This window comes from Zalophus californianus, chromosome 2 (assembly GCF_009762305.2).
Source record: "Zalophus californianus isolate mZalCal1 chromosome 2, mZalCal1.pri.v2, whole genome shotgun sequence".
NCBI lineage: Eukaryota > Metazoa > Chordata > Mammalia > Carnivora > Otariidae > Zalophus > Zalophus californianus.
Genome location: NC_045596.1, coordinates 188487951 through 188509474, shown reverse-complemented (window position 1 = coordinate 188509474; position 21524 = coordinate 188487951). Strand labels below are relative to the sequence as shown.

At 38.4% G+C, this 21524-nt stretch overlaps 1 long non-coding RNA gene across 5 annotated transcripts; it reads right to left on the bottom strand.

The window, feature by feature from the left end:
- Positions 1–4007: 4007 nt before the first annotated feature.
- LOC113925942 lies at positions 4008–21400 on the bottom strand. 5 transcript variants are annotated; one of them, XR_003521093.2, is made up of 6 exons: positions 21043–21400; positions 20403–20599; positions 19723–19886; positions 14325–14399; positions 9637–12997; positions 4008–4812 (listed from the first exon to the last, which is right to left on the bottom strand). It is a non-coding gene; the product is annotated as an uncharacterized LOC113925942 (long non-coding RNA). The 5 variants fall into 5 exon arrangements; XR_003521092.2 differs by lacking the exon at positions 21043–21400 and having other exon boundaries at positions 20403–21034; XR_003521094.2 differs by lacking the exon at positions 21043–21400 and having other exon boundaries at positions 14325–14384; positions 20403–21034.
- Between the last annotated feature and the right edge of the window lie 124 nt (positions 21401–21524).

Below are 21524 nucleotides of genomic sequence, written 5' to 3'. Positions count from 1 at the left end.
TAGTCAATGGGGTACTGTGTAGAGTGCTTACATTGCTTTGTACATAGCAAGTGCTATTAAAATGATGACAAAAAATAAACTACCCAAGAAAGCAGGAGTTGAGATATTAGCAGACAAGAATGCAGGTGAGACCAGGAATGGCCCTGCTCAAAAGGGAAGACATTTATTAAATCTTGTCTGGTGACCTTCTCCCAAACTAAAAGATAGGAAAATGAATAATCTTTTTCTAAGACAGGAATATCCCCCATGCATTAATTAACTTGGAATGGTGTTAGCCATTGCTTGCCTTGACTAGAAACAACGTGGTTAATGTCACCCATCCATCTATCCATGCATATACACTAATTATGCTGGTATAGAGCTACGGATATGGCTACACTTAGGATTTTCTTTTTTTATCCTAAAACTAACTCTTTCATCAGTAACTCTTGGATGTTTTTTGCCAGAGGCAACAAAATACGAACTCTGTCCTAATTTTTTTCTTCTACTGCATACATGAAGAATTTCCGGTCTATTAGCAATTCTGGAGCATTCTCACATCCCTATCCAGGCTGATCACAGCCTCTGGCTTCCCTGCTAGGTTGCCGTACTCCAATACAATTCTGTGATGCAGCGCCAACATCCCCCCCACCCCAAACATAAGAAAGCATCTGCAAAAACAACAACAACAACAACAAAAAACAAGTACAATAACATCCTCTGTCTTTCCCAAACGCTAGAGATTTTCTATGTCTTCGGATAGAAGGTCAACAATATACAAAGAGGAACACAGTCTTGTATATATCCAAAACGGTTTTGAATTCATTTCAGCCCACACTTAAATGTCTTCTAGTATCACCAAACAACAAAGGGAATGAATAAAATCAAACTTGGAAAGAAACTGGAGTCTCTAGGATTGACTGGTATTGGGGTATGTGGATTGATGCAAAGCCTGCTAGCTCATATTCTGCAGGTCCCAATTCCTAAGGCACCTCCCCAGAGAGCCCTTCCTTGGCCCCCATCAATAAAGTAGTTCCCACCCAACTGCACTGTCTTTGAGTGATTTCTCAACTAGAATGCCAGGGAGCCCTGTGTTCTATAAGATGTCACTAGGGGGTTCTACAAGAGCCTGTGACTGAAACACATTTGTTTGAACTTTGCAGACTGTGCAATGTTAGCACTTATCATGATCGATTGTCCTATTAATTTCGCTAGAGGTCTTTCAGCCCCGTATGGCAGGGCCCAGGAGGACGGTTCTCATTTCGTTGAACCCATTCTCTGTTTCTGACACCAGATAAGGGAGCCCATTGATAATTCGATAATCAGTAGGCACTACTGCAGCAGAGCAGGGAGGTGAGGGGAAGATGGTAGGCGCTGACATCAATCAGCTCCCCAGTCTCCCCAGTACGCCACCAACTGACGGCAGTCAATAAGCCTACCAGTTAGAATACTGCCATGGAATGTCCTTCTAAACAAGGAATTTTTTGATGCACTGCAACTCAGCCACCCACCCCTGCTGCTTTGCTGATACAAATGGCAAAACGTACATTGTGCAGGGTAGAAGTGAATTATTAATTTTTTTTGCTTGTGATTTTCTTGTTTAGTTTTTATTTATTTTATTCTTTTTATTATGCCCTTCTGTTTTGTATTTGTTTGCTTTTTGTGTGATGGCCCAATGTAGCAATTTTGGGGGGAAGATATATGGCACTGAAGAAGAACATTCTAGGTTTACCCCAAAGGACAATTCTAAATAAGGCTTATTACAGCTTTCTGAGTCATTTCACCACACAAGTAAAATGGAGAACACAAAAAAAGTAACAGTGCTTTCACTGTTACTTACCAATGGGTTTTGGCAATCCCAGTTGGCCTCTTTGTGCGTTGTCCCTCGACTCAAAAACGCAGCCGTGGCTCCAAAAAAAATGGAATAGAACTTAGCTACAAATCACAGCTGTTTGAAAGGTACCGCTTTCTTCACAGAGAGATGCTGAAATAAACACACGGAGATGAAATGCCCCAGGCTCTGAGTGATTTTGCAAAAACAGTAAACTGCCTTTAAACAAAGCCCAGTTCACTTGAGTATGTTCTCAAAACTGACAACCCAGACAATGTATGTACGGATTTCTCTCCATACATAAATCTGGTACGGAGAGAAATCCAGGGGCTTAGCAGGAGAGTGCTCAACCTGGTTGAGCTCAAAGGTCACTTGCAGGAGTACTTCTGAGAAAACAGTAAGGCAGCTTTTCTGAGTGCTTTGAAGATAAAGAATGTCAGCAAACACTTCATCACACGAACTAGTTGGACAAGTATCCACCAGGCCCTGGAGAGAATGTGTTGACCTCAAGTAGCAAGATTCTTGGGTTTAAAAAGAAACTGAATTTTTGGAAAAATCACATTGATAAGGAAAACCTTGACATGTTTCCACTGCTGTTTGGCCTTAAGAGTGAGGAAAGATATCAGTAAGTCTCCAGTTTGATTGAAAGCCACGTGGAAGAACCCACTGCAGGACAAATGGAACAGTGTTTTCCCTTCCTTTCAATGCCACTGAGCACCCACCTGGGTGAGGGATCCTTTCTCTCAATCTTCTGCTCAGCTTGAGGACTTCACTTTGAGAGACAAGGAAGAACTTCTTTGTAAACTGTCACCTGAGGAGGACCCTCTGGATGAGATTCTTGACCATTCCCTGGAGTTCTGGATTTTTGCGAAAGAAAAGTATACTGCCTCTTATAGGCAAGCAATGTTCAATTTCTTTCTTATAAGAGCAAGCTTTTTGTAGCTTAACAAGCATCAAGGACAAGGACAGAAATGGTCTCATTCCAACTGAAAATGAAATCTGTGGGTACCTATTTCAAATTCACTCCGGGATCAAGTATTTGTACAAACAAACATAAGCACAGGATTTTCTAAAGAAGCAATTTTAGTCGAAAAAATATTTTTTAATGCACAAATAGGCCTATATAAGAGATTAAGAAACCAACACGTGTCCACAATCATTTTGTAACTACTGGGCTTATATGATCATTTCACTCAATAAGGGAATGATTTTACAAAGTCTTACATAAAATTGTGTTCTGGAATCTATTTTTATTAATATTGCTTTGAGTTCTGGTTTTAATAGCTTTACTACTCAACATTGTCAATACATTTTCATGCTAAGTAACATCAATTAAAATCGATTTATAACCTTAAGTTAAAGTCAATCTACTGAGATTACCTTTAAAAAATTAAATCCCTATTTTGACTTAGCCAGTTATTTATTTTATTGTGTTTGCCTTGTAACTTTTAAACATTTATGAAAAAGAATGATTTATCTTAAGAAAGGAAAGCTAGGGGCACCTGGGTGGCTCAGTCATTAAGTGTCTGCCTTCAGCTCAGGTCATGATCTCAGGGTCCTGAGATCGAGCCCCACATCGGGCTCCCTGCTCAGCGGGAAGCCTGCTTCTCCCTCTCCCACTTCCCCTGCTTGTGTTCCCTCTCTCGCTGTGTCTCTCTCTGTCAAATAAATAAATAAAATCTTTAAAAAAAAAAAAAAAAGAAAGGAAAGCTAAACTGAACTATATTTTAAAAGAATGTTTGGCTAAAAAGTAATTTTTAGTTTTAAAATGGGGGAACGACTCTTGTATGTAGCCATATTATATAACACACACCATACTTTATTACCCTCTCGCAGAGATTTTTTTTAAATATATTTTTTTAAGATTTTATTTATTTATTCATGAGAGACAGGGGGGAAAGAGAGAGAGAGAGAGAGAGAGAGAAGCAGAGGGAGAAGCAGGCTCCCAAGGAGCAGGGAGCCCGATGCGGAACTCGATCCCAGGACCCCGGGATCATGACCCGAGCCGAAGGCAGACGCTTAACCATTTGAGCCACCCAGGCGCCTTTTTTTTTTTTTAAGTTTTTTTTTTTTTAAAGATTTTATTTATTTATTTGACAAAGAGAGACATAGCGAGAGTGGGAACACAAGCAGGGGGAGTGGGAGAGGGAGAAGCAAGCTCCCCTCGGAGCAGGAAGCCCAATGCGGGGCTCGATCCCAGGACCCCGGGATCACGACCTGAGCCAAAGACAGATGCCTAACAGCTGAGCCACCCAGGCGCCCCAGTAGAGATTTTTAATAAAGAGTCGTAGGCCAACTTGGATGAGGTTAAAAAAATTTGAGTATGAAATTTAAGGAAGAAAAATGTGCTTATTCTACCTATACTAATGTTATCCTGTAACATCCTTAGCATCTCCTGTGATGGAGGAAAACCACAAGTCAAACGTAGAGGCCGGCTTCCAGCCAGTAGCATTGCCCAGGAAGGTTTAGGTTTAGGTGAAATGTCCAATGACAAGATGCTTGAGCCACGAGGGGGCAGCATTAGGGCACTGATTTCTTAGGGAATAAAAAGGAAAATGCAGATAAACATCTTACTCAATAAATATGTATTTAGCAGTCTATGTGCCAAACACCTAGGGGTTTACATTTAGTGAAGAATGGAACGGTGCTAATAGGTATCAAAAGCAAAGTTGCCTACTTCCAATTTTGCCTATAGGTTAGGTCAATAACATTCTTTCTCAAATACCCAGGTTGGCCTTTTTAAAATAAACATTGTGTTTTTCTCTTCTCACTTTAGGCCTATCTTTCTGTTATTAGTCCCACTTTTGAATGGATGATAGTTCAGGTAAGGCTATGATCATTTCTTTTTTTTATTTTCTTGTTAAAGATTTCATTGATTTATTTCTCAGAGAGAGAGCACAAGCAGGATGAGCGGCAGGCAGAGGGAGAAGCAGGCTCCGATACAGGACTCGATCCCAGGACCCGAGGATCATGATCTCCAGGCGTCGCAGCTATGATCATTTCTAAGTGGAACAAAAGGATGTCACTTTGGCCACTCCTTTCTTTTTTTTTTTTTTTTTAAGGGAGAGAGAGTACCTGACAAGGGTGGGGAGGGGGGAGGGGAGAAAAGGGGAGGGGAGGAGAGGGAGAGAGAGAATCCCAAGCAGGTTCCACACCCAGTGTGAGCCTTGACGCGGGGCTCCATCTCACAACCCTGAGATCATGACCTGAGCTGAAATCAGGAGTCGGAGCCCAAAGGCCTGATCCACCCAGGCACCACTTGACCACTCCTTTCTTCAAATTATAGGCATCATTACAGACTTTTCTCCTACTAATGCCACTGTAGGAATGTAGGAATGTATTTATATATTTTTTCCCTCTAGGCCTGCAAAGCCTGCATTATTTATCATCTGGTCCTTGACAGAAAAGTTCGCCAACCCTCGATCTAACCCATCATTATCTCTTCCTTTCACAAACTCAAGAGATTCCAGACCATGCACGATCTGGCTTCTTTCTACTTCTTCAATTACCATGGCCTCTTCTCTCTTCCTCAAACACGTCAAATCCTTCCCCTCTTCAGGACCTTCATACTTGCTGCATCTTTTTCCTAAAATGCCTTTAAAGGTTCATTCTCATCCTTTAGGTCTTATCCCAAATACCACTACCTAGAGTGAGTATTCCTTACCCCCAGTTGTTCTCTATCACAAAATCACCCTCTTCATTTCCTTCATAATTACCTCAATTATTCGTCTTTTGCTTAGTCATTGTGTCTTTCCTTCACCAGAATGGAAGCTTTATGAGACCAGTCACCTTACTGCCTTGTTTATCAGTGACTGGCACAGAGTAGGCACTCAATATTTTTTATTGTGGTAAATAAAATACGCATAACATAAAATTTACCATTTTGAAGCATTCAATTCAGTGGCATTAAGTATAGTCACATTGTTGGGCAACTATCACTACCATTTATCTGCAGAATTTTGTTCTCCTCATCCCTTCTACCACCAGTCCCCAGCATGCTATTTTTTGTCTCTATGAATTTGACTATTCTAGGCAGCCCATATAAGTGGAATTATACAATATGTGTCCTTTTATAACTGGCTTATTTCACTTCACCCAATGTCTTCAAGGTTTACCCATATTGTAGCATGTGTCAGACTTTCCTTCCTTTTTAAGACCAAATAATATTCCTTCATATGTACATACCACCTTTTCTTTATCCATTCATCCATTAATGAACACTGTGGAAATTGTAATTTTTAATTAAAAAAAAATCTTAACAATAGGAAACATTCCCTGGGTCTCTTAAATTAAGTTTAACTGAACTTTACAATTATAATTAATGTACAGTCGGTATATGCTTATCTAAAATTCCCACTAGCAAAACCAAGAGAAAAATTAGCAACAAACCCTGGAGATTTTATAATAAGACAGCCATTTGAAAGCATTAGGGCAAGCAGCTTTTTTTTCCCTCTCAATTTTTTATTATGGAATATATCACACATATGTAGAAGTAAACAAAATAATACAGTGAACTCTCATATAATCATATGAGATTATATGATTATATATCATATCATTCAGCTTAACAACTACCAGCTCATTGCCAATCATATTTTGTCTATAACTTCATCTAGTACCCTACTTTCTATATTATTGTGAGGTAAATCATTTTGTCTACAAATATTTCAAATGTTTCCCTAAGAGATAAGTAAAGGGCTTTGGTTTCTTATCATTTTATTAGGAAGATATATTTTTTTAAGATTTGATGTATTCATTTGACAGAGAGAGAGAGAGAGAGCAAGCACAAGAAGGGGGCGAGCAGCAGAGGGAGAGGGAGAAGCAGGCTCCCCACTGAGCACAGAGCCTGATGTGGGGCTCGATCCTAGGACCCTGGGATCATGACCTGAGCGGAAGGCAGACGCCCAACCGACTGAGCCACCAGGCGCCCCAAGAAGATATTTTTTGCTGAATTTGTTTATGGTGGTATCAGATACATGTCTGTAACTGTCATATAATTTGATGGAAAGCATTCCTTAATAAAACATATTTTAAATTGTATCTTTTAGAAGGATTTATAAATGTCTGATCATTTCAAGAATGCAAACCCTGAAGGAAAATATTTGCCAATATTTAGCTACAAACAAAAATAAAAAATGTTGGGGTACAAGATGACTATACTTCTTCAAGTGACTGGCACCTGGGCAGGGAATCAGACACTAAGTCTATGGTTCTCTACTTTAGTGAGTAAAAGAATCATGAGGAACTTGTTTAAAAAGCAGATTCCAGGGCCCCACTTCTGTAGATTTCTGATTTAGTAGGACTGGGCTGAGATCTGGAGGCACGCATTTCTAATAATTGCTGGAGATAATTCTAATGGAGGGCATCCAAGACGGCCTCAAAACCCTCTTTCTAACTTTAGGACTCATTTGCTCTACGGCTTTGTCATTTAACATTTGTGCCTTTTAGTATTCTGTTCAGTGAAAATTTTCAGGTCCTGACCAAATAAATGTACCATAATCCAGTATCGCTCCCCCTTTTGATTTTCCACTTGAATGATAAACATTTTCTCCACAAGCTTATACATGATCATATATGATTCTATTGTCTCACTTGTGAGCATGATTAGTTTTCATGGGCTTTGGAAATTTGATTACTCTCTTGCTTTCCTGAACAATGATCTTGGTGACTCAGGATGACATTCGCCTGAGCAATTTATTACACGAATAAGAACATATTATGTGTTTTGGTAATATTCAAAAGTTCTTTTGTAGCAGACTATGCTTATTGTTATGGCAGAAAGGAATGCAATTTGGCTCAATTTTCTCAATTTAAAAACTGTACCTAAATCAGCACTTTTTATTAAATAACAGCAATCTTCTTAGAAAATCATTTCATGCTACCTAATTAAAATTTCAATTTCACAGGGATGGAGCCAAGGCTAAAGGAAAAACTGAAAGAATAAGTGGCTTAAACATGAGAAAAAATGTAATAGAGGAAAATAAAGAATAAAGGGAGGCTGGATTCAGTTATTTATATAATCATGTTAAATGGCAGTGGTAAATTGAAGAGGATCAGAGTATGCCACCCCAAAATATGCCACTTTGGCATAAGGATTATTTTGAACTGATGGCAATGGAGAAACAGCAGACACAAGAAAAACCCTTTACTCTCCCCCGTTCTGCTTAAAAGCAAGGCATACATTTTCCTTTGTGAAAGTGTCTCCTTCTCTTTTACCAGAAAGGGAAAAACCTTTATCACAGGAGAGGGAGATAGCACTGAGATGAGTCTGCATAAACAAAACCATACTAAATAATCCTATCTTCCAGTAGTTTCCCCTATATATTTACTTTCCCACAATTCACCAAACCCCTTTTACTTTGTTCTGTCACTTCTCCACAATTCATTACCTTGATTAAGGTGGTATATAAGCCCCCTGAGTTTAACTATTTCTTTGGATCTTCACTTTATATGAAGGCCACCATGCACATAAAAAAAATTGAAATATTAACATCAAATAAAATTTGTATGCCTTTTCTCCTGTGAATCTTTTTAAGTCTAATTCTCAGGCTCCAGACATGAACCTAAGAGTGTAGAGGAAAGTTTTTCCTCCCCTATAAAATTATTTAAGAACTTAATCCACTAGGCATTTGCTCACAGTTTTCCTTTAAATAGGAAGGACTAGTGAATAGTATAGTAGAAAGAACTCTGAAGTTAGACTAAGCTTGGATTGAAATCTTGGGTCTACTATTTGATGTATGAACTTGGGCAAGTTATTTAAATGCTGTACCTCAGGCATCTGGGTGGCTCAGTCATTTGAGCATCTGCCTTAGACTCAGGTCATGATCCCTGGGGTCCTGGGATCCATCCCTGCATTGGGCTCCCTGCTTTCAGGCTCCCTGCTTGGCGGAGAGCGTGCTTCTCCCTCTCCCTCTGCTGCTCCCCCTGCTTGTACTCTCTCTCTGTCAAATGAAAAAAAAAAAATCTTTAAATGTTGTACCTCAATTTCTACATCTATAAAACAAAGATGATAAGGCCAACTTAATGTAATTGCTGTAAGGGTTAAATAAGATGAAATATGCAAAATAATTTGCACAAAGTAGAGCCTTGGTAACATTTAGTTCCTCTAAATTTTGATGCGTATCTCTGCTGTTAAAGTAAAGATCCTTGGGAAGAGATAAGAGTTTAGGAAGCCGGAATGGATAGAATGTGAATCTTGAGCTTCTCTCTCTTTCTCTAGGTGGGGCTGCCATTAAAATACCTAGATGTCCCAGTGTGTTAGCTGGCAGCCTTGTGCAAAGGACTTTGTAGCTCAAAGAGGGATTTGAGAAAAATCCAAGATTCCAAAGCACAGAAGGAAAGCACCTACCACTGTGGATATTGCTGAATGATTCAGAAAAAGGAAGGAAGAAAGGAAGGGAAAGACAGTATCTGCCTGATTAGCAATATGCAGCAAGAGCTTTTACGCACTAATTCTGCTGAAAGGGGCCTCTATTAAGAAATTAATTCAAAATACATAAAAATAATTAAGCATATAGATGATCAATCATCTCAATCTTAAGAGAGAGAAAAACTAAAAACAACCTGAATGAACAAAAATAATAAAGGAATTATAGTATTTTTATATGATGAAATATTACTTAGCCATTATAAACAATGCAAGGGAGTATATACATTATCAACTCAATTATGTAAAAATAAAAAAGTACACGGATGAAAGAAATTGGAAGGATAAACAAAACAATTTTAAAAGTATTTAACTTAGAGTTAGATTATAAATACTATGATCTTAAGGTTAATTGAGTGAAAATTTTATTTCAGATACACTTTTTCAGTTATAGAATTACCTTTTGGTTCTTCTTGAATTTCTTTCCTCTTCTGAGATTTCCTATATTTTCATTCATTTTGAGTATATTTTCTCTTAAGTCCTTGAAGCATAGTCCTCTAACAGCTACTTTAAAATATCTCCAATTCTTCTGGTTCATCTTGGGGCTGATATCCATGGGCTGACTTTTGGATCACATTTTCTTATTTCTCCACATGTCTAGTAATCTTAGATACTATCCTGTGTCTAAGTGAATGATGACATAGTGAATGATGTACTTTAGAGATGTTTGGTTCTGTTATGTTTCTCTAAATTGTTGTTTCAGCAGGCAGTTACCTTGGCTAAATTCACTCTAACTCAGTGCAGTTCTTTTAGCCTCATCTGGGCTGCTTAGAGTCTACCCTGCACATGTGTAGTCTAAGAGTTAGCTAGAGATTTGGGGAGTTTCTGTAGACTTTAAGCCTCCCTCTCTCTTGTTCTCTCCTTTCTGGGATCTCTCACCCCCACTTTCCAATATTGTTTAATCGCCTCTTCATCTCATTGGTAAGGGAAAGGAAGAATTCCCACCCTATGTGTATGGGAATGACCTAGCACATGGCACCCAGCACTGGACAGATAAGATCAACAGCAGTTTACTAGTCACATATACTCACAGTCTGAGTGGAGGATACCAAACCCCATGTAGGGCCACGTGGAAGTTAAGCTTAGGAGTAAATAACCAGGCACTATGGGAGGCAGGTTTTATAATATCAAGGGGATGAGGTAGCCCCTGGTTCCCATGGGAGGATGTGATTGGTTTGTTTGAATAATTCCATAGGTTTGCAGGGATAAGGAGGAAATATATGTGGTCCCCAAGACAAGGAGGGCTATTTGGCTAGGGACCCTATCCACAGGAGCAGGGTGGGGAAGGGAACTTGGACTCAGGTTAGTCAAGACACTCCTAATTTTACCAGATGTCAAGGCAGTATATGATGTTAATTTTAGGCCTTATACCACACTGTGGCTGCCCTGGACTCCATTCTCTGGTTCATCAAGCCAATATGCCTGCAAGTTTCTAAGTGTAGGACATCCTCCATGACTGGATGCTGCAGGCTAAAAGCCATAAAAATAGGAAACTCCTGAAGTGCCACCTCATTCTTCCAAATGTTGACTTCCCTCAAGAATTTGCCTTCTTTTGCTTGTTCCCCAGTGCCTTTTTTTTTTTTTTTAAATATATGTGATCTGATAAGAGCTATTGGCCATTACCAGAAGCAGAACTCTCAAAGTTCATTCTTAATTTTTGGATGTAAGCACTTTAAATAGCTGAAGAAACTACCAGATATTGCTTATTGATTAAAACGCGAATTGGTGTGGAGTCTTTGGAATGATACTACATAAGAATATTAACTCATCGCTGAAATAACTGCAGAACTCAATCACTACATAAAATACCTACATTGTAATTCACTACAAATTTTGATTCCACACAAATAATTCAGTCAAACTTGAGTTGGACTCAGTCCTTAAGAGATAAAACCCAGAAAAAAAAGTTTTTTCTTTTACAGGCAAAAAGACAAAAGCTATTTGACAAGCCAGTTGTATATTTCTTCTGAAATATGCACCATATTTAAATTTTGACTGACTCTAACCAATTTTAATCTTTTAATTTGCCTTGCTTCTATTTATTTCTAATTTGCTTTTATTTATACGTATGCCTGTAAGCATTTTCCCAACACTCTATCTGTCCTATATCCCTATAGAGACTATAAATGTCTCCTGGGCATGAGCCAAAGACTTGATCTAGTTTAAATCTACACACGCAGATACATACTTACATCTGTTAATTTTTTTTTTCAGTAAATCCTACCAAGACTTGGACGGACAAATTGGGTTTTAAATTTCTTCAGCATTTTGTATATTTGGTGCTCCCAGGACTCACAAGACTCAAGAGCATGTTATACACATGACTAAAATTTATTACAGCAAATGGTAGGGAGCAAAAGCAGTGGGAAAGAGGTCCATTGGTGAAGTCCAGAAAGGCAGACTTCTTTCTCTCTCTAGCAGCAAACTATAGGCATCTGTGGAATGCCTCTGCTCATGGAAACCCATCTGAGTTTCAGGGTCCAAGGCTTTTATGGAGGTCTGTTTTATGGAGGTCTGATGATTCTGCTATGCAATCATCCATGGCAACTGAAACTCAGGACCCCAACAATGAAACCAGGTGCACATGTTTGTGCAAAGCAATTGCTTCAGGTGTATGTAACAAAGTCACCATCATTAATATAAAAACACTCCAAGGGCCAAATTCCCAGGGTTGGCCAAGGGTCAATCGTAGTTCCCTTGGAGACATGCGAGGAATAAGCAAATACGTGCCGCATTAACTTTTTCCTCACAAGGGTCTGTATATGTCCTTGCTATCATCTATTTCAATTCCTGGCTTACTAGTAGAAATAATACAAAGCTAAGTCCTGGCATGTGGGAAGATATTTTTAAGACCACTGTATCTCTAATTCATTTCCTCTAGTTTTTCTACTCTTCCCAACACAGTCCCAGCCTCCAATTTCTATAGCTGGCTGTTCTTTACAAACAAGCAAGCTACTTACAGGAAGCAATAGTTTATGTGATTTGACAGAGGAGGCCTAGGATCAATAGAGCCCAAAGATGTAAAAACTACAGTTATATCCTTGTGTGATTTGAATCTTTCCCCCACACACCTGGTTTGCCTCCTGGAGTTTCTATTTCATAGAGTATTGCCATGGCCCAAGCCAACATTCTAGAGGACTTCTCTTCTCTCCCATCCCCTAAATACAGTCACTAAAATCAGGTGATACTACCTCCTAGAAGTTTCCTGAATCGATCTCATTCTTTCCATATGACCACATTTCCCTGTTAATTGCTCCTTTCTTGCTTCCCTTTCCCTCTCCCCATAGGCCATTACTCATCACAGCAGTGCTATCACTCCAATTCATTTCTAGAAAGCAACATGCCATACACTGAAGAATACCTTTCTGAAGAAGATCTCTTATATAAGGTATTTTAACCACTCAGGTCACTACGCTCAATTGTTTTCCTGTGTGTTATTTATCTACTAATATCTATTTTATTAGAAAAAAATTAATTTCTATCCCAAATTGAAAGATATGTCCAGTGGGATGGAATCAATTTCTTGGAGTTCTTTGAGTCACGCAACAGAGCAAATAATAGCTGCTTCCTACACATCATCCTCCCTTTGCTCTATGACATCTGGACTCTTCTCCCAATCCTTTCCTTTCTCATCTGCTATGTTCAGATTCCTCTTCGTTAGATACTTCTGTTAAATTTCAATCCTGCAGAGAAGACCATAGCTAAATAAAAGTCTTCAGGGAAGAACTCCTTCTTGGGTAGATATATTTCATAGGTCCCATCTGAGATTGTAGGCAGAAGTTATAGATGGCATTAATATATAACATTGATCTGAATATGAATTTTCAAACATTCAATTCATAAAAATGATAAAAAATTTATTCCGTCTTAACAAAGTACTCAAATGAGATCGCACACAAGTTTAAAAAGCTCTTTTAACAAGTTGAGGGCTATACTGAATGAAAAAAAGGTTACATGGAACTTCTCTTAAACTGCTAAAAAACCTTCACAAAAAATGTGTTTCCGATGCAAAACTGCCCAGATTAGTTCCTCCAGTGGGAAGTCTTCAAAAGCTTCAAATTTACCAATTGCATTTTTGGTTTTAATTTATATAATAATATATATGCAATTACAAGGCTGGTATGCCAAACACAGACAGTATTAACAGCAGTAGTAGAAACATTCTCATAAAAGTGAACTAAATCTTGGGGCTACCTGGGTGGCTCAATCGGTTAAGCATCCAACTCTTGATTTTGGCTCAGGTCATGATCATGATCATGAGTTGTGAGATTGAGTCCCAGTGTGGAGCCTGCTTAAGATTCTCTCTCTCCCTCTCCCTCTGCCCCTTCCCCCCCAAAAGTGAACTAAATCTAAATAGTTACATTATATGCTCCTTTCCTAGTAGGTAGTGTACATATGCATTTTGTTATTCCAGAATGTACAGAAGTTTTTTCTTTTATATTTAAAGTTTAGATTTTATTAAAGTAATACATGTATCAAAAAATGAAATGCACAGCATAAGGCATAAACTTGTCTGAATCACTATGTTGTACACCTAAAACTAATGTAACGTTGTGTCAATTATACTCAAAAAAATGTCAATTAAATGTACAAAATGGTATTTGTGAAAACTAAGTGTCCTCCCAACTCTAGATCCCTAGGCCCTAAATTAGAGGTAACTACTATCAGTAAATATTGCTGGACTATTCTTCCAGAGATATTTTACCTGAATACAAAAAGTTAGGGATATTCTAAGATAATACCATATAAGGAAGTCACTAGGCTCTTTTGAAATTATTTTTGAATCAACATGCCAATTTTCAAAGATTAAGTTAGAGATACTATTAGCCCAACCCTCTATTACAACTGTCTTTCTGTTATGCATAAAAGTATCACAACTAGTTTCCATAGATATAACTTATATATCATGGTCCCTAAATTTTAATTCTAATGTTGTACAACTACCATTAATGGCTTAAATAATCATTCCTTTCTCTGATTCTTCTACTTTCCTGTAATAAAAAGCTATTCAGCCTCTAATATTTTCCATACAAATGTTTCCCCCTTTTATATCTTTCGTTTTTTTAGCCCTCTAATTCTAGTACTTACTTTTGCCAGATGCCAGAAGAGAAGAACATTTCTACTATCACTTTCTTCAAAGTCTTCTCCCTGAAGATGACATTTCTGTGACCAAAGGATATCATGCTAAGGTATCTGGAATATACACCACAGTTAAAACAAGCAAAAGAAACTACACTTAGGCTGCAATTAGATAATGAAGAACACAACCAGTGTTTTCTCAAGGAGAACAAAACACTTGAGGGCATTCTAGTAAATGCAAGAAAATCAGATGAATTATTGATCTTAAATATTTTCAAAACTTGGATCTCTTATTTTATAGAATGGCATGCTTAAAATTACAGCAAAGTAAGGGTTAAGCACAATTTTTCAGAAACATGTAAATTGTATAAGGCAAGATACACTGGTTTATGTACTCTTTTATATGTAAAAGAGTCAGAGAGTGGGGGGATCAGGAAACTAAATAAAGGGGACTAGGAGGTACAAACTGCCAGTTATAAAATAAATAACTCATAGAAGTGAAAAGTATAGCATACCGAATATAGTAAAAAGTATTGTAATAACATTGTTGGGTGACAGATCCTGACTATTTATTGTGGTGAGCACTGAGTAACATATAGGATTGTTGAATCAATGTTGTACATCTGAAACTAATATAATATTGTATATTAATTATACTTCACTAAAAAATAAAACAAAATGCCTACCCCCAAAAAACACTAAAAAAAAAAAAAGAGTCAGAGGACCTCAATTTATGGAAATAAAACTGGCTAAGCAATTTTTAAAAATTTGTCACCCTCAGAAGAGAAATCAGTATTTACCAAAATGGTGGATTAAATTAACCATGACAAGAGTGATTAGTGTAATAATAGCTCCAATAAAGCCTCATTAAATAATCAATTAGAAATAAGTCACAGGGATGAAAAGTACAACATAGGGAATATAGTCAATAATAATGTAATCACTTTGCATGGTGACAGATGGGGACTACACCTATGGTAAGGTTTGCCCATTGTGCCTAATACTACTGTGGAAATACTACTATGTTGCACACCTGAAACTAATATACCATTGTATGCATACTTCAATTAAGAGACACACAGAAATAGCAATGAAAAAAATATTTAAATTAATAAAGCTCAAAACCTGTTAAGTAAAATATATCCCATCCTCCTAAAAAAAGAGTTAGAATAATTTAAAAGGAACAAAAGATTTAGCAAAAGGCTCCTGGCCAGTAGTATCAGTATTATTTATAAAAGATCATACTTCAGCCAGAACTAAAGGCATAAGTCATTTGCATTGACAATAACAGTCTAAAGAAAACAGGGTTTCTAGCACTTTTGATTTTATGATTATTTTGAATATTATTGTTCAGGAAATTCTAATTTTCTTTTAGGGATAATTTTGTTCAATTTGCTGCAAGACTTCTCGGAAAAAGTAATTTTATAATATCCCAAGTTCTTCACTTTTCTCCCTATGTCCTTTCTAATGATTATCAGCTAGATAATAAAACTAACAAATAATTGTTTTACTCTTAAGTTTCTAGGTGTACACTTATTTCGTAAGTTACTATGTGACCCTGAGCAAATTAATTAACTTCTCTGGGTCTCCAAATCATCATCTGTAAAAACATGTTGGCCTAGGGGTGGTCTATTAATAGGGACCCCCCCAACCCCTTCCCCATCCCTACAGTTATGATAAATTACTATCAGTGGCAGAGGCTTACCCAGCTTCTCCTTCCCGTGAGGCTGCCTGTTGCCTATTCTCTCTTCCTTTGGGGAAATCATTGATCTGTGATTACTTTTAGCTAAAAAGGTCTGTGAGTCTAGACTGATGATCATGAGATTAAAAATAACCACCTGCAATTCCTGCAAACTTAAAATGCAATTTTTAATTTTCTTTTCCTGCATCCAACTTTTACTTATTGACCATTCTGCAGGGCTCTGATACAACAGACATGGTTCCTGAATAAAATCATCATTTTGTGAGGTTCTTAGTTTAAAACAAAACAAAAAAATATATATATGTGTGTAAAATGTATGTGTGTGTGTATATATATACATATTCACATATATATATAGGATGTATATACGTCCATATATGTAAACACATATTTATATACATACACATATACAGGATTAATCTAGGCTACCACAGCTTTCAAGTTTTTTCTTTCTTTTTTTTTTTTTAAAGTAGGCTCCAAGCCCAACGTGGAGCTTGAGATCAGGAGTTGCTTGCTCTTCCGACTGAGGCAGCCAGGTGCTCCCCTAACAACTTTCAAAACATTACCTCCCGACCACTTTTCTCTATCCATTTGATGAAATTAATAGGAAAATTATGACAAATTGGGTGAAGAGTAGCATCTGACAGGCATTGCACCAAGCTTTATTCTCAAGATTTCAAAGGTAAGAAGTCAAACCTTCAGTTTACACATGATTTGGCTACTCTGAGATTCTAGGCTACTGTTGGGTTTACTGATTACCTGCAAAAACATTTGAAGATAAGATAGCTCACTAAGATAAATAAGTATCTTCAAGGAATACATTGGCATCTCTTATCACACTTACGGATTACAGCATACACAATTACAGCATTTGTATAGAGTGAACAATTTATACCTACAGTATCAACTATTTAATTTTGGACAAAATTTTAAGTTTCACTGGCAAAATTAGACCAGAATTTCAATTTTGAACATAAAATATAAATCTCTCTTCCCTAAAATTTAAACCCCTTCCTGTTTTTAGGAAACATAATTGCATAATTCAAACTCCTTCAATACTGTGACCTAGTTCCTCCTCTTGATGCTATAAACAGCTCATGTAACTATGGTAACCACCTAGGGAAAACTGAATGTTTTTCTGGTCAGCAATATGCAAAGTATACCATATGTGTTATTTTTTCTAAGATAACCAAAGTAGATAACATGTTTGCTTTTTCTTCTTGGCTATGGGAATGATAGTTCATGATACTGAATTTTCTCTTTACTACAGTCCCAGTCATTCATAATCCCTTCATTTTTTGCCGTGATCATCTCGCTGACAGTAGTCATTCTCAATGCTGAACAATACTATAACCCATAGTGGGACTGACTGTATACAACCAATTTTAAATCTGTGCTACCTCATGAACTAAATGTACAGACCAACACTGCTCATATTTCTAATGTTGCACCTCAAGAATCTGGTATTTTCTTAACTTTATCCTTTAGTCCTAGCCAAAGTATTTCCTCAAAGCAAAAAAGTAAATTGGAATTGTATCTTGAGGGTATACTTAGATACCGAGAAGAGCTATCTCGTTTGTAGTGATTTTTATGTATCCTCTTTTTAGCTCTATTTTGTTTTTTGAATACAATTAGTGTATACTACCTATGCAATAAAGCAATTAAAAATACTTGAAAACTGACCTCAGTGGAGACAGACTGCTTGCTTTAGTTGCCTATCGTACTAATGACCTGACTTAAAGTTTTAAGTTTTTTTCACTACAATGTAAAATGCTTCACTGGGGGGTGCCTGGATGGCTCAGTCATTAAGCTTCTGCCTTCAGCTCAGGTCATGATCCCAGGGTCCTGGAATCGAGCCCCGCATCGGGCTCCCTGCTCAGCGGGAAGCCTGCTTCTCCCTCTCCCTCTGTCAAATAAATAAATAAAGATTTATTTATTTATTTGACAGAGACACAGCGAGAGCGGGAACACTCCCCCTGCTTGTGTTCCCGCTCTCGCTGTGTCTCTGTCAAATAAATAAATAAATCTTTAAAAAAAAAAAAAAAAGAATAAAATAAAATGCTTCACTGGATCTTCCAGAACAAATTATACTCTAAACTAATATGAACTCTTAGATTTGTAATGATTTACTTATTTGCATTAGGTACAATTACATTTCTACTGTGGGCTAACAATTGGTGACCTTTTAAATATGAGGATTTTTGTTTAAAGTGCTTTCCTAGAATTTCCTTATACTTTTAACAATGCTTTTTAACTATCCAAATATCCTCCTTAGAAAAACATTGCTATTTGCTTCACTGAATTGAATAGGGAATTAACTGCCTCTTACTGGTTTAGAAAAGATCTAACTAACTAAATGCAAGGTGTGGAACTTGTTTGGATTCTGTTAAACCAAGTGTAAAATGATATTAATGAGATAATAGGGAAATTTTGGAAATTTTAATTGTCTGAATATTAAATGATAATCTTTTTGATGGGATAATGGAATTGTGGGTATGATTTTTTTTAAATTATCTCTTATCCCTCCATATTTAAAGTATTTACAGATAAAATATAACAATCCAGCAAGGGAAGGTAAGTGTGGAAGGCCACAGATGAAATAATGTTGGACATATACTGATGTATGTTCAAGCTGGGTGAATAGGGCATTAGGATTATTGTATTATTACCTCTACTCTTTTTTTTTTTTTTAAGATTTTATTTATTTGCTAGAGAGAGAGAGCACACAAGCAGGGGGAGAAGCAGGTAGAGGGAGAAGCAGGCTCCCCACTTAGCAGGGAGCGGGATGCGGGACTCAATCCCAGGACTCTGGGGTCATGACCTGAGCAGAAGGCAGACACTTAACTGACTGAGCCACCCAGGCATCCCTATTAGCTCTACTCCTATGCATGTTTGAAATTTTCTGTAATTAAGAAGTTTTACAAAACATTAAGAAGAAAAAAAGCATTTCAAATTTAATTGGCCTGACTTAAGCAATAGCTGAATTTTCTCAGGAGTATCTTTAGGAATCCTTCAGAACTATCTGTTAGTTTGTTTTCAATGAGAGTTTGAAGCTTTGCCCTCCCCTCTCACAATATAAATAAGGGCTACAAGACATAGGTTTAGAGGCATAAACACTTCCCACCAGGGACCTCTTAAAAGAAACGGATTTTGAAATTACAGGTAATCCCAGACACTCCTACTAATTTTGGGGTTACCTATCTTTTTTAGGGTTACTTTATGGTAGAAAATATTTTAAAAAGTAAATAAGATGCCTTTTTGCTTTATCAGAGTAAATCACTAATTAATTTCTACATTGCCGAGAATTGGGGGCTTTAAAATTTCACATTTGGCTCAGCAAGGCAAAAAAGCCTTGAAAAGCCCCCAAATGTCCAGTTAAGTGGTTACTGAGAAGAAAAGAACATGATAAATAACCAACGGTCGAGCTGAGTTTAGGGAATATGGTGATTTTTTTTTTCCATGTAAGTACTCTTCTCCCCCCCCACAGTGTGCTTTCATAAATATGGCAGGAATAAGCCTTTTTTATAAATATAGCAAAAAAAGCACATCTGAAATATTCATACACACACACCCATATTACACTGTTCTTATAGGCGTAGTCCAACACAAGCTGAAAAATCACTGTTTGGATTTTTTGCTTCCTTTCAGCCTGTTCAACAGTTATGAAAGGTGAAAATAATGTATAAAAGATCTCCATTATCATACTCAGCCTCCTTTCCTCGCTTCTTGCTCTAGGTTCCTTGAGGCAGTAGTCTTAAGTATTCTGCATCTCTCTGCCTTCTTACTGCTAGGTTCAGACCACGTGTCCTATGTGACTGCAGGTTACTTCTCAGGCTGAATAAAATCCATAGGTACATTCAGTGCCTAACCTAAATCAGTAAAAAAGGCATCTTACATTATTTTGGGCCTCCAATAAATACTACCTGAATCAAACCCATTAGTAAACAAGAACAGTAGGGTTCAGGTAAAAAGCAATAAAATTGCATTTTCAACAGTGACTGGTTTTTGACAAAACCTGGCTGTTTAATCTGAAGGATTTAAAGAATGACAGTGAAATCCCTAGACGGTTCTCTGAAACAAACCACACCGTACTGCCTTGGTTGATTTAATATTCAAGGAGTCAAAACCCCAAAAGTGTCACAGGATAACACCACCAGACAATCTCCGAGTCCCATGCAATATTTTTGTTGTTACCAAGATGCCGAATTTTCTGGAGGGCTTTGTTTTGGCTTACAATTTAAAATTTCCTGTAGATCAAAGTCTAGACTTCTCGCTGCACATCAATGGTTACTTCTACTACTGTTTTCAAAAGTGCTCTAAATAGGTCACCACACAGGTGCACCACCCCTGCGAACCAACTGGATAGAAGGGAGAAATCCACTTACGTTTCCTTTTTAACTCAAAGGTACTACTCGGAAGAGGACTTGTTTTCATAGGCATTCCACTAAAATTCTCCGCGTATTCGTTCTATTTACAGCCATTTTTTTCAAAAACAAATGTTATTACATCCGGAGAGTCAGGCTGGCATTAAAATTAGCACCTCTGCTGAGCGTTTCATTTAACACGACACAAAAATTAAGCCCTGAAAGTCGATCACATAGATAAGGACGTGGGCCCGATTACTGATTAGGCTTTTATCCTCATTTCCCTTCTTCCCGCCCCCCCGGCCCCCAGCCGTTTTCAGTCTTAGGGTAAAAAGAGATGAAAAGTGGGTGGTGCGCTCCTCCTGCCTCTAAGCCCGCGCAGACGTCTAATGCTTAAACGTTCTTACACCGGAGGGGGTAAAATTCTTTTTAAAGGTTGTGTGTTGGACAAACACGTTTCTGGGGCCGAGGCAGACTAAACTAAACGGAGGATTCCTTAAGAGCCGGTAGGTGGACAAAACCTGCAAGGTACTTCGGCGGCGGGAGACCCCCCCGCATATGAGGAAGGGCGGAAACATGCTAAGGGCCAGGAGGGAGATTTAAAAGGCGAGCCGACTAAAAGAGAAAGAAAATGCAGGGGGCCCGCGGGAGCACCGCCTACCTCGGCGACCAGCACCCCCACCCCCACCCCTCCCGGCGCTCCGTGAGCCCGAAAGCCGCCGCAGGAGGGCCGGGGCCCGCGGACAGGGCTGAAGCGGCGGCCGGGCGAACCGCGGCGGATCGGCGGGAACAGAGCCGCCGAGCATGCCGGGAGCCGCGCCCGCTGCACGCTGGGTCGCGTAGTTCCCGCCGGCCTTACTCCAGGTTGTAGCGAAAAGCGGCCGGCCGCCTGCTGCTCTTTTAAAGCCCCGCGAGTTGCCACGCCAGAGCCACCTGATGGGGAAAATGTCGGTAACACCGGGCCGAGGGAGTTGGACCGAGATTCCCCCTCCCTGTGGGAAAGGCGGAAGGAAGGAGCCAGCCACCTTCCCTCCCAAGTCCCATTCAGACATTGAGCAAAGAGGTGGGCTTGACAGTCTTTCCCCTTTAAGAGGGGGCGGGGCGCAGCCTGCCGTTTGGCCGTCCTCCGCACCCTCCCCCCGG